Here is a 9,708-nt window from a genome sequence, read left to right on the forward strand (position 1 = left end):
CTTCGAAGCATGTATAAAAGAAGATGAACAAACACATAAATGTGTAGGATTATGGATGGAAGAAAAAAGGCATCATAGTGCAAACATTATAGAAGAACCTTACCAATGAAAGGGATCATGGTAGGAGCCATTTTTTAGAATACAGTTGGAAAAGAAGATTTAAGAATATTGAGCATGGAATTTCATCATACTTGTCCAATCTATAAGCCTTAAGAAATAACCATAGATGGAAAGTGATATAAAGTGTAGAAATAATGTTTAAAAAAGCAACAAGCATGGGCAGGCAATTGAGAATGACAACCAAATAATTGTTGAAGACTATGAAAACACAATATCAATAGAATTGATAACTATAGTCCAAAATAATGAGAAATTTTCCAATATATATATATATATATATATATATCCATGATTCTTATGGGGAGCACATGACTTTGATAAGAAGGGAGAGACGTAAATGAAGATTGAGTCAATAAAAAAAGCCTATAGGATAAGGAGTCAACAAAAGAAGACTCAATAAGATAAACCTTGACCATTGAACAGAAACACTATAGAATTGAGGAAGTAAACAATTAAACCAGAATATGGAGTCTACAAAAGTGACAAATATATATCTACATAATTAGAGAAAATATGGCTAAAGGAGTATATATATATATATTCATAAAGTGATCATGTTAGATATGAATAGTAAGAATCCATAACTCATACCACTATAACCTACTCAACATTTCTTTACCCGATCATGGAAGGAGAAGGGGAAACCTCCATCATGCAGCAAGATATAGGATGACACCACAACGGGAAGAAATATGGAAGGCATGGGTATGCTACAAAGATACCTTGAGAGGACAAAGGGAAGATGAAAATAGAAAGAGAAGATAGTGAGAAGAGTAGGAGAAAATGCATTTGAGACTAAGATGCTATCAATCATTGCCACATTTTTACAATTTGATGAACCAATTATTGTAGTAGATGCAAAATGGACTTCAATTTATCCTCCAATTAAAATCACAAAATGTAGAATCAATTGAAACAGTGTAAAGATAAAGAAGATAAAGGGAAAGGGTTGGACAAAGTAATGTCATGTAGAGGGATAGGGGAAGATATGTGGAGAAGAAAGATGAAAAAACATGTGTAATTATGTATAATGAATTAGTATTTTGTGAAATTATGTTGGTGTATTGGTATTGACTATTACTCTAATTCTTTCTTCCTTATTCCTTGGTTGTGGTGATCCTCAAGATTCATAGATATATGGTAATGAAGTATAGTATTGTTATTGATGTTTAATGTTGTCTTGAATCTTGGGTTATTGTTAAAAAAACTTACTGATCACTATTAGATAGAAAATTTTGTATATTTTATGAGAAAGGTGCCATTATAATTGCAAATTATTATTTCATGGAGAGAGGGGAAATTTTTAAAGGTTTTATCATACCATGAGCCTACATGAGAACTTTGTTCCCCCTAAAGGAATGGACCAAGAATCAACAAGTAACTACTATTGCAAGTAATTATAGTGAATCAACATTCTTTAAAAAATGTGATAGAGGCTTGGCTAAGGCTGGCAAGTGTATTTGAGGGTTTTTATACATTAATAAGATGTTAAAGATTACCTTGGAAGAGTGGAGAAGGTGAACTACTGAATTTTGGAAGCCAATTTTGATATTCAACAATAAAACCCTTAGTGTGACAAGGATTTGAAGGATCTTCCATCTCATCAATGACTAAGAGCTTGAAAGTCAGAATTTTAAGAGCTCTTAGTAAGGTAATGATGAATTCAAGTTCATTTGTTAGGGTTATTTGAGAGTTTTGAGAGTTTATAGTTGAGTGTGTTCTTTAGGCCTATTAGCCTAGATTAGGGTCTGGGAGTTGTATGCCTTAATAAATAGTCCACCAAATCAGGGCTCCTCTGTCACCCTGTCTTAAAAGCTTGTCCCATCACCCTGCCATCCCCCCGCCATCCCCCCATCTCCCAAGGTAGTGTAACTATGGAACCATGCGATTACTCCCAACCTTTACATATCTACTATTGTGAGACCATATTCTTGTATGTAGTTATCCTACATTGTCAAAAAATGCTCTAATCATGGATGTTGCATAGCATAGGTTGTGAAATTCTCTATGCTACTCTAAGAAAGCCTTCAAGAAATTGGCCAATACTATTCTTTAGTACCCTTTAATAGCATTCCTTCCTACACTTGCAAGTCCTTTGATGGAGACCCATGAACCAGTGAACATTTTTTCCTCTATTTGGAGATGTAGATATGTTTATACATTAAAAATTTCCTATGCTTAAGATGCAATTCAGCAATAAGAAGAACTTAAATTTTTGTTGCACAAACTTGCTAAGATGTCCTTATACTAAAATCCAAATTTAGTAAAGCATTTTTTATAACTATTACAATTTTGAAAGCTAATATGAAACCATATACCACTACTCTCAATCAACTCTTATTAGGTTTGAGAAAGGTACACATATGATGATGGAGTTTGAGAAAATATTTTGTAATGCACAAAACAATGGTTACACTTTTTATAAATGAACTTATAATATATGCACTAATGCTTTTGGGGTAGTAGGAAAGTGGGTTTGGCTGAAGAGGTGTTTGAAGAAATTAAAATTCAAGGATGTGCTCCAGATGTATGTATATACAATTGCTTTATTGTTGTTTTGTGTATGGTAGGAAAATTGAACAAAGCTATGGCCATGATTATAGAGATGAAGGATCAAGGGCATGATCTTGATGCCATTAGTTATGGAAACTCTGATATACAAACTTTGAAAAGTGAATAATATTAATGAAACATTTGAATTTTTTAGTGAAATGGTTGATGATACTTTTAATCTTATTTTGATAATGCTCTTCTCGATGGCATGATGAAGGTCAACATTATAGACAATGCATGCAAAATCTTTGAGATGATGGTTTAGTAGGGCATGGTGCCAAATTGATTCTCTTACAATATCTTGATTGATAGATTATTCAAGAAAGGTAGGTAGAAACTATCTACGTTCTCTTTGATGATTTGAAGATGAAAAGATAATGTGTATATGGAATCACATATAGCATAGTTAGTTTGTATTTTTATAAAATAGGGAGAATTAAGGAATCTCTTAAATTATTGGAAGAAATTGAATCTAGAGGGCTGTCATCTAACATGGTAATATTAACATCATTGTTGATTTCACTTCATCATTGTGGTAGATAAGATCAGGCATGTTCACTTATTTAGCGAATTGGAGATAGTAGTGTTGTCTGTAATATCATAAGGTGGAGTGTTGATATGGAGGTAGTAACTAATAAGTCTTGACTAAATATTTATGCTTGTAAAGAATGACAATGCTTCTAGTGGTATTCTAGGAAATAAAAAATAACAAACTAACATTTGCCTCTCGTTGGTCATGTATCATATTTGAGAACAAGCATGGGAGATAGTATTAGTGATAACCATTTCTCGAAGCTCATACGAGATTGAACAAATATAGGCAAGGTTTGTCAAGGGATATTAGATGCAAATAAGTTTACTATTGGTCTATCATCTTCAAAAATGTTTGTTAATGACACAAGGACAAAAGAAAATCCACTTCTAAAATCTCAGTGGATCATACAAATGGTGTTGCTGAGCAAGATACTCCAAAATGTGATTTTGATTTTGAAGCTTATCTAGGATTTTTAGAATTTAAAGGAAGAAAGATACAAGATAAAGGGATAGATTCCTTTAATATTGATATGTTGAACAGTTTTGTGTTTATTTTTTTAGAACAAGGGTAGGTAAATACAACTTTTAGGTTATTTATAAATATGTTTGATAATGCAATTGAGCTTGAAACCTATACTTATAAATTTATAAAACATTGCTAATAGTATTTTTTAAGAAAGGATATTTTGGGGAGGCTTGGTGACTTTTTCTTGAAATGGGTAGGAAATAATGTTTTTCTAATGTAGCTATATACTACATAATCATCGATAGCTTTGGAAAGCAGGGCGAAAAAGGTATGTCACCGACAATTCTTGAAGCAATGTTAAGGAAGCGAGGATACTTGGACAATTTTATGTACAATACATTAATAAATATAGCTATAAAAGTATGTGACTTGGATGAGGTAGAAAAAAGTTTTAGAGGTATGAACACGAATGGGCTCACTCCACATGTCGTCACTTATAACACTCTAATATAAGTTTATAGAAAATAAGGTAAGGTAGAGAAAGCTTATAAAATATTGAGAATGATGATAGATGCATGTTTATCTCCATATCATGTCATAGATTATTTCAAAGAGTTTCTACAGGATTATGTATGGAAGCTTGAAACAGAGAAAATGCCAATATGTCATGGCATTAAATCTGACTCTATGCATTATTATCTAAACCAAGTATTCATTTTCCAAGAAAATTGCAATCTATTTTTCTAAAAGATACAAAAATAGGATTTTCTCTTCATAATCTTAGTAGAATAAACTAAGAGAGAACACTTTGTAGAACAAAATCATACCTTTTAGAATAACATGCTGGAAAGAGTAACTTGATAGAAGGTCCTCTGCACCTAAATCAATGAGTGTAGAGGCCTCTACCATGTTAAAAACATATGAAATTAATATGCCAAAAAATCCTTTTTTATAGGGCATCTTGAGTAAGACAAGCCTTGTTTCTAAAAAAATTATTCTTTTTGAAGTTACTTAGATTTTTAACATAAGATATTTAAAAAAAATAGGAGTTTGGGTTCTACAAGAAAATATCAAGATCATTCAATTTCTTTTACAAAATATGAAGGCTTTCGAACAAATAGGAGGATATTTGGATAGGTGATGCCCTACCACAATGACTACTAAATATTAGTAAAAAAGTATCAAATTACAGTAGTGTTTACATCCATAGAAATTATTAAAACCCTAACCTTATAAAGGAATTTCAATCTGCATATGCTCCTTGCTCACCTATCCTCAATAACCGCTCTACAAAAGCTACACCATAGACAAGAGAAGTAGATAATTAGTGGCTATGGCATGATAAGGAAATAATGTTTTATGTAAATAGATCTTTGAATCCACCTGCTTTGTGAAGGAAACATTTTAGAATACTTTATTTGGCTTACAAACAACTCCCTTGACTTATTCCATTGATTTAATCTTTTAAAATGAGTTGTAGGATACCTAAGAGATAGACACACATCATAGCTACATGAAGCAAGGGAAACCACCATCTACTCCATTTAATCATCCCAAAGAAGCCCACTACCCAAGTCCAAAGCATTCTACAAAAACCCCCATCCCAAGGCCCGTCCCTCGATTACCTACTTAATCTTTCTAAGTTTTTTTTTTTCACTTTGGTTTCTCTTCAAAGAACCATCTTATTGTTTTCAGAATTTATGTCTTTATTTCTTGGCAACAACCAATTGTTCGTAAAATGCTTAAAATTCTCCCTCTGATTATATCACAACAACAAACTGGCTTTGTCCCTGGAAGACATATTTCAGATTTTTTAATGAGTGTTCATGAAGTCATTCATTCTATGGAAGCTGGTAAATGTGAAAGTATGTTGCTAAAACTAGATCACTCTAAAGCCTATGATTGGGTTGATTGGTCTTTTCTTGGTTTGGTCCTTGAAGCCTTTGGATTTGATCAAAAAGTTTGTAAGATTATCTCTCAACTTGTTTCAACCTCTTCAATTTCTATTTTAGTTAATGTAGCTCCTTCAGGCTTCTTTAAACCTTCTAGAGGTCTTAGATAGGGAGACCCTCTCTCGTCTACTCTTTTCATTATCTTGGTTGAATGTATCGGTAGTCTTATTGAGCATAAAAAGAAAGATGGTAGTCTCAAGGGGATCAAGCCTTCCTCTAAGTGTGATACTTTCTCCCACCAGCAATTTGTGGATGATACAATAATTGGGGGGGAGGCTTATGTTAAGGAGGCTAAGGTTATGAAGGATATCCTTGGTATTTACACTAGAGGTTCATGGTAGCTGATTAATTGGGATAAGAGCTTGATTTTCTTTCTTAATACCCTAGAAGCTAGATAGAGAAATATAGCAAGGATCCTTGGCTACGGAGTGGGAAAGCTCCCCTCTACTTACCTTAGGCTCTTCTCCCCTAGATTCCTTTTGGAATTGGATATTGGATAGATTTTTTAAAAAGCTAGTTGGTTGGAAAGGTGCTTTTCTTAGCTAGGCAGGTAAATGTCAACTAGTCAAATCTGCTCTATAGAACCTGCCTATGTATACTTTAAGCCTTTTTGGGATTGTAGTGAGATTTGCTGAGAAAATGAAAAAAAATCAAAGAGACATTTTATGGACTGGCCTTGAAGGGAGAAAAAGGTATCCTCTTGTTGCTTGGGAGAATTTTTGTCTCCCAAAAAGGTATGGAGGTCTTAGCATTAGGAAGTTAACCCATCTCAATAAGGCTCTTCTGGCTAAGCAATTATGGAATATTTTCATTAGCACTAGAGAATGGAGACATATCTTGGAAAATAAATACATCAAAAGGCCTCTTCTTTTTATTCTTAACACTAAGGACATCCCTAAAGGGTTGATCATTTGGAATGGTATTCTGAAGGCCAAGGATTTGGCAAGGGTAAAAGTTTCATGGAAGTTGGCCAATGGGGAGGATATCCAGTTCTAGTCTAATAGTTGGTTATTTCAAGGTCCCCTTATTAACAATCTTGTTTATGAAGTTTGGGTGAATGAATGTACGTGACAATTTGGGTTGAAAGTTAGCAATTACAAGATCTGCTAGGGATGGGGAGATCTTTCCCTCATATCTGAGGATCTAAAATTGATTATGATAATGTTAAACTCTATGGTTCTATGTAACAAGTAGGATAAAGTGATTTTGGGGGATAATCCCAATGGTAGTTATTCTAATGCTTTAGGCTATAGCTCTCTTTAGTGTTTAAGGAAGAAACCCCCTTCGATGAATTCTTGGTTTCCTCATCTTATTCCTAAGATCAATATCCTTTATTGGTTAGCCCTTCAGAATAAAATTCTCACACAAGATAATCTTATTAAAAGAGGGCATGTTATGCCAAATAGATGTATTTTATGTAATAACTAGTTAGAGTCAGGAAACCATTTTTTCATTCATTGTGTTTACTCTAGGGAGGTTTGGGAGTTCCTAACCTAGGATTGAGAGATTAGCTTGTGTATGCCGAAAAATCTTCTAGACTTTTTCAGTCAATGGAAAAGTCTATTTAATTCTTCTATTTTGTAGGAATTAAGCACCTAGATTTTGCCTCACTTTTGCTAGAGTATCTGGAAGGAAAGGAACAATAGAATTTTTATAGATAGAGAGGAGCTAGCTTTTGTTCTCAACAGGAAGATTTATAAAAATATAAATGAAAACTATCAAGTTAAGAAGGGGGAAGATATTGAAGTTGCTGGGAGAAAGATGAAGAAGGAAAAAGACAAGAATCTAAAAAGACAAGAAGCCAAATGGCTTCTTCCCCCAAAGCGATGGTATAAATCCAACTTTGACAGTGCCTCTAAAAGAAATCTAGGTCCTTTAGAAAGTGGTGGAATAATAAGAAATAACTATGGTGAGGGAGTCATGGCTCTTTCTCTTCCCTTGGGAATCCAAACCAATCATTTTTTTGAAGCTAGAGTAGCATGCCATGTGGTTAAACTAGATTTTGAGGTAGGAATAACTAAAATTTGGTTAGAGGGGCACTCTAATAATAACATTAATTGTATAAATGGAAAAACTCTTCCATCTTGGTCAATTGCCAATTTAATTGAAGACACATGGCACACTTGCTCAATTTGAAACTACCCATGTTACACATGTGTTCAGGGAAGAGAATCCTATTGTGGATTGGTTTGCCAACAAAGGTGTGGGATCTAACAAGTTTTTTACATGTCAATTGGTTTAGAATATTCTAGTAGAAGCCAGGACCCTAAATGACATGGAAAAAATCCAAGGGTGTACAATGGAGATCTAATAGAAATTATGACTATTAATGGAATTTGGGGAATGAGTACAAGTTATAAAGGGTTTTTTGGATATCACAAGTAGCTAAGGTTATCATTTTCTTTTTGACATGTTTTTTGGGTCAAAATTTTTATTTACTACCTATGTTTTTGTAAGGTAAAATGTTTTGGCACTCTTCAAAGGAACATACCCGAAATTTTGTCTATGAAGGAGTTGTAGAGCTTGGAGTATATGAGAATTGTAGGAGCTGAAAGTGAAGAGATGGTGGGAGAATGCTACAAAAAGGAGCTAGTGGGGGAAGTGGAGAAATGGAGAGATGGGGGAAAAGTATGGAAAAAGGTAGAAAAGGGAGGAGTTGCAAATTACTTTGCAAAACTTCATGGGTTTGATCTTGAGATCACCAACAACATGGTGAATTCATGGAAGGATGACAAGCTTAAGGTGAATGGTGTCTCATTTATGATCATAGAGAAGGCTTTTGCTATAGTTATTGAGATTTTGATGGAGGATTTTAAGTTTTTTAGGGATAAAAAACTCTCTACCAATGTACTAAAGGATTTTGTGAAGAGCACTAAAGAAATGAATGAACTGGTTAAAAGTGAGACATTTTATGTAACAGAATCCATCAAGAAGCTATGGAGGTATGTTTTGCATGCTATCATTGAATATAATACTCTGGATCCTAGGTTTGATTGATTAAGAACCCATCATTTCATTCTTCTTAGTCATTTTTGTCATGATAGTACAATTTCTTTCCCTTACTTTTTCTTACCTCCATGATTAAGGGAATTTCTAGTTTTAAGAAGAAACCTACTATCAACCCTACTCTGCATGAGGGATTGTTAGTACTAATCCATGAGCACTTCAAAGCTCAGATGGTTAGCAAAAATCCCTTGCTGGATGTAGATGCTAACAATGTTAGCTCCAGCTACTCTTCTTATTCTGATGACATTTAGAGCATAAGCTTGGAGGGGGAGGGGAATAGTTCTTCTGGAAAGAAATTTAAGGGTCAAGTTAAGAAGTTGCCCTCTATTTTAACCCCAAGAAGAAAGAGTCAAAGGGACCATGGAAAAATATTTGGTAAAGATGAGATGGATTATAATGAGGATGAGGAGGACATGGCTTTAGATGATGAGGGCAAGGAGAAGGAAGAGGAGAATATGGAAGAACATGTAGGGAAGAAACAGAAGAAGGATGGTACAGATGATGAGAGGGTTTTGAATTAGGGGTTGGATGTTATGATTCTCCCTCTCTCCCCTATCCATCCTCAATCCCACCTCGAGGAGAAGGAAAAGGCTAATATAGGTGGAAAAGATAGGGAAGTGCTTGTTAAAGATAAGAGAAAAGGTTGGAGGAATTTCAATGTTAGGACTACAAAGATGGGAATTTTTAGAGAAGCTATGCATCCTCAAATTCTAGTGGCTAACTAGGAATAGCCTCTCCTTGAAGAGCTCATTGACCTAGCTATTTTGGCTATCACTGATAATGCTAAGGAGACGAGAATGAACCTTTTGAACAAGGCTTGCAACAACATGATTGATAATTTCAGATCAATCAAGTGGCTATACCATGAGCTAGATGACATCAAAGGGAAGGTTGGTCAGTTGGAGGGCAACACAAAGAATATAGATAATGAGAATCAGGAGGAACAATAGGAAAGAGTCAGTCTAGTTGAGAGGAGGATAAAGAATCTAGAAATCTACAATCATAACTTGGCTAATTAGATGATTTATCTCCTTAATTTGATCAATGACAACATTCTCTCCTTAATTGGCGTGCTTA

At 34.2% G+C, this 9,708-nt stretch overlaps 1 pseudogene; it reads left to right on the forward strand.

Moving 5' to 3' along the window:
• Nucleotides 1-821: 821 nt before the first annotated feature.
• LOC149559140 (uncharacterized) lies at nt 822-9,152 on the forward strand (annotated as a pseudogene).
• The last annotated feature ends 556 nt before the right edge of the window (nt 9,153-9,708 follow it).

Source organism: Cupressus sempervirens, chromosome 5 (genome assembly GCF_028749045.1).
Source record: "Cupressus sempervirens isolate cs-2001-9-10 chromosome 5, ASM2874904v1, whole genome shotgun sequence".
Classification (NCBI taxonomy): Eukaryota; Viridiplantae; Streptophyta; class Pinopsida; order Cupressales; family Cupressaceae; genus Cupressus; species Cupressus sempervirens.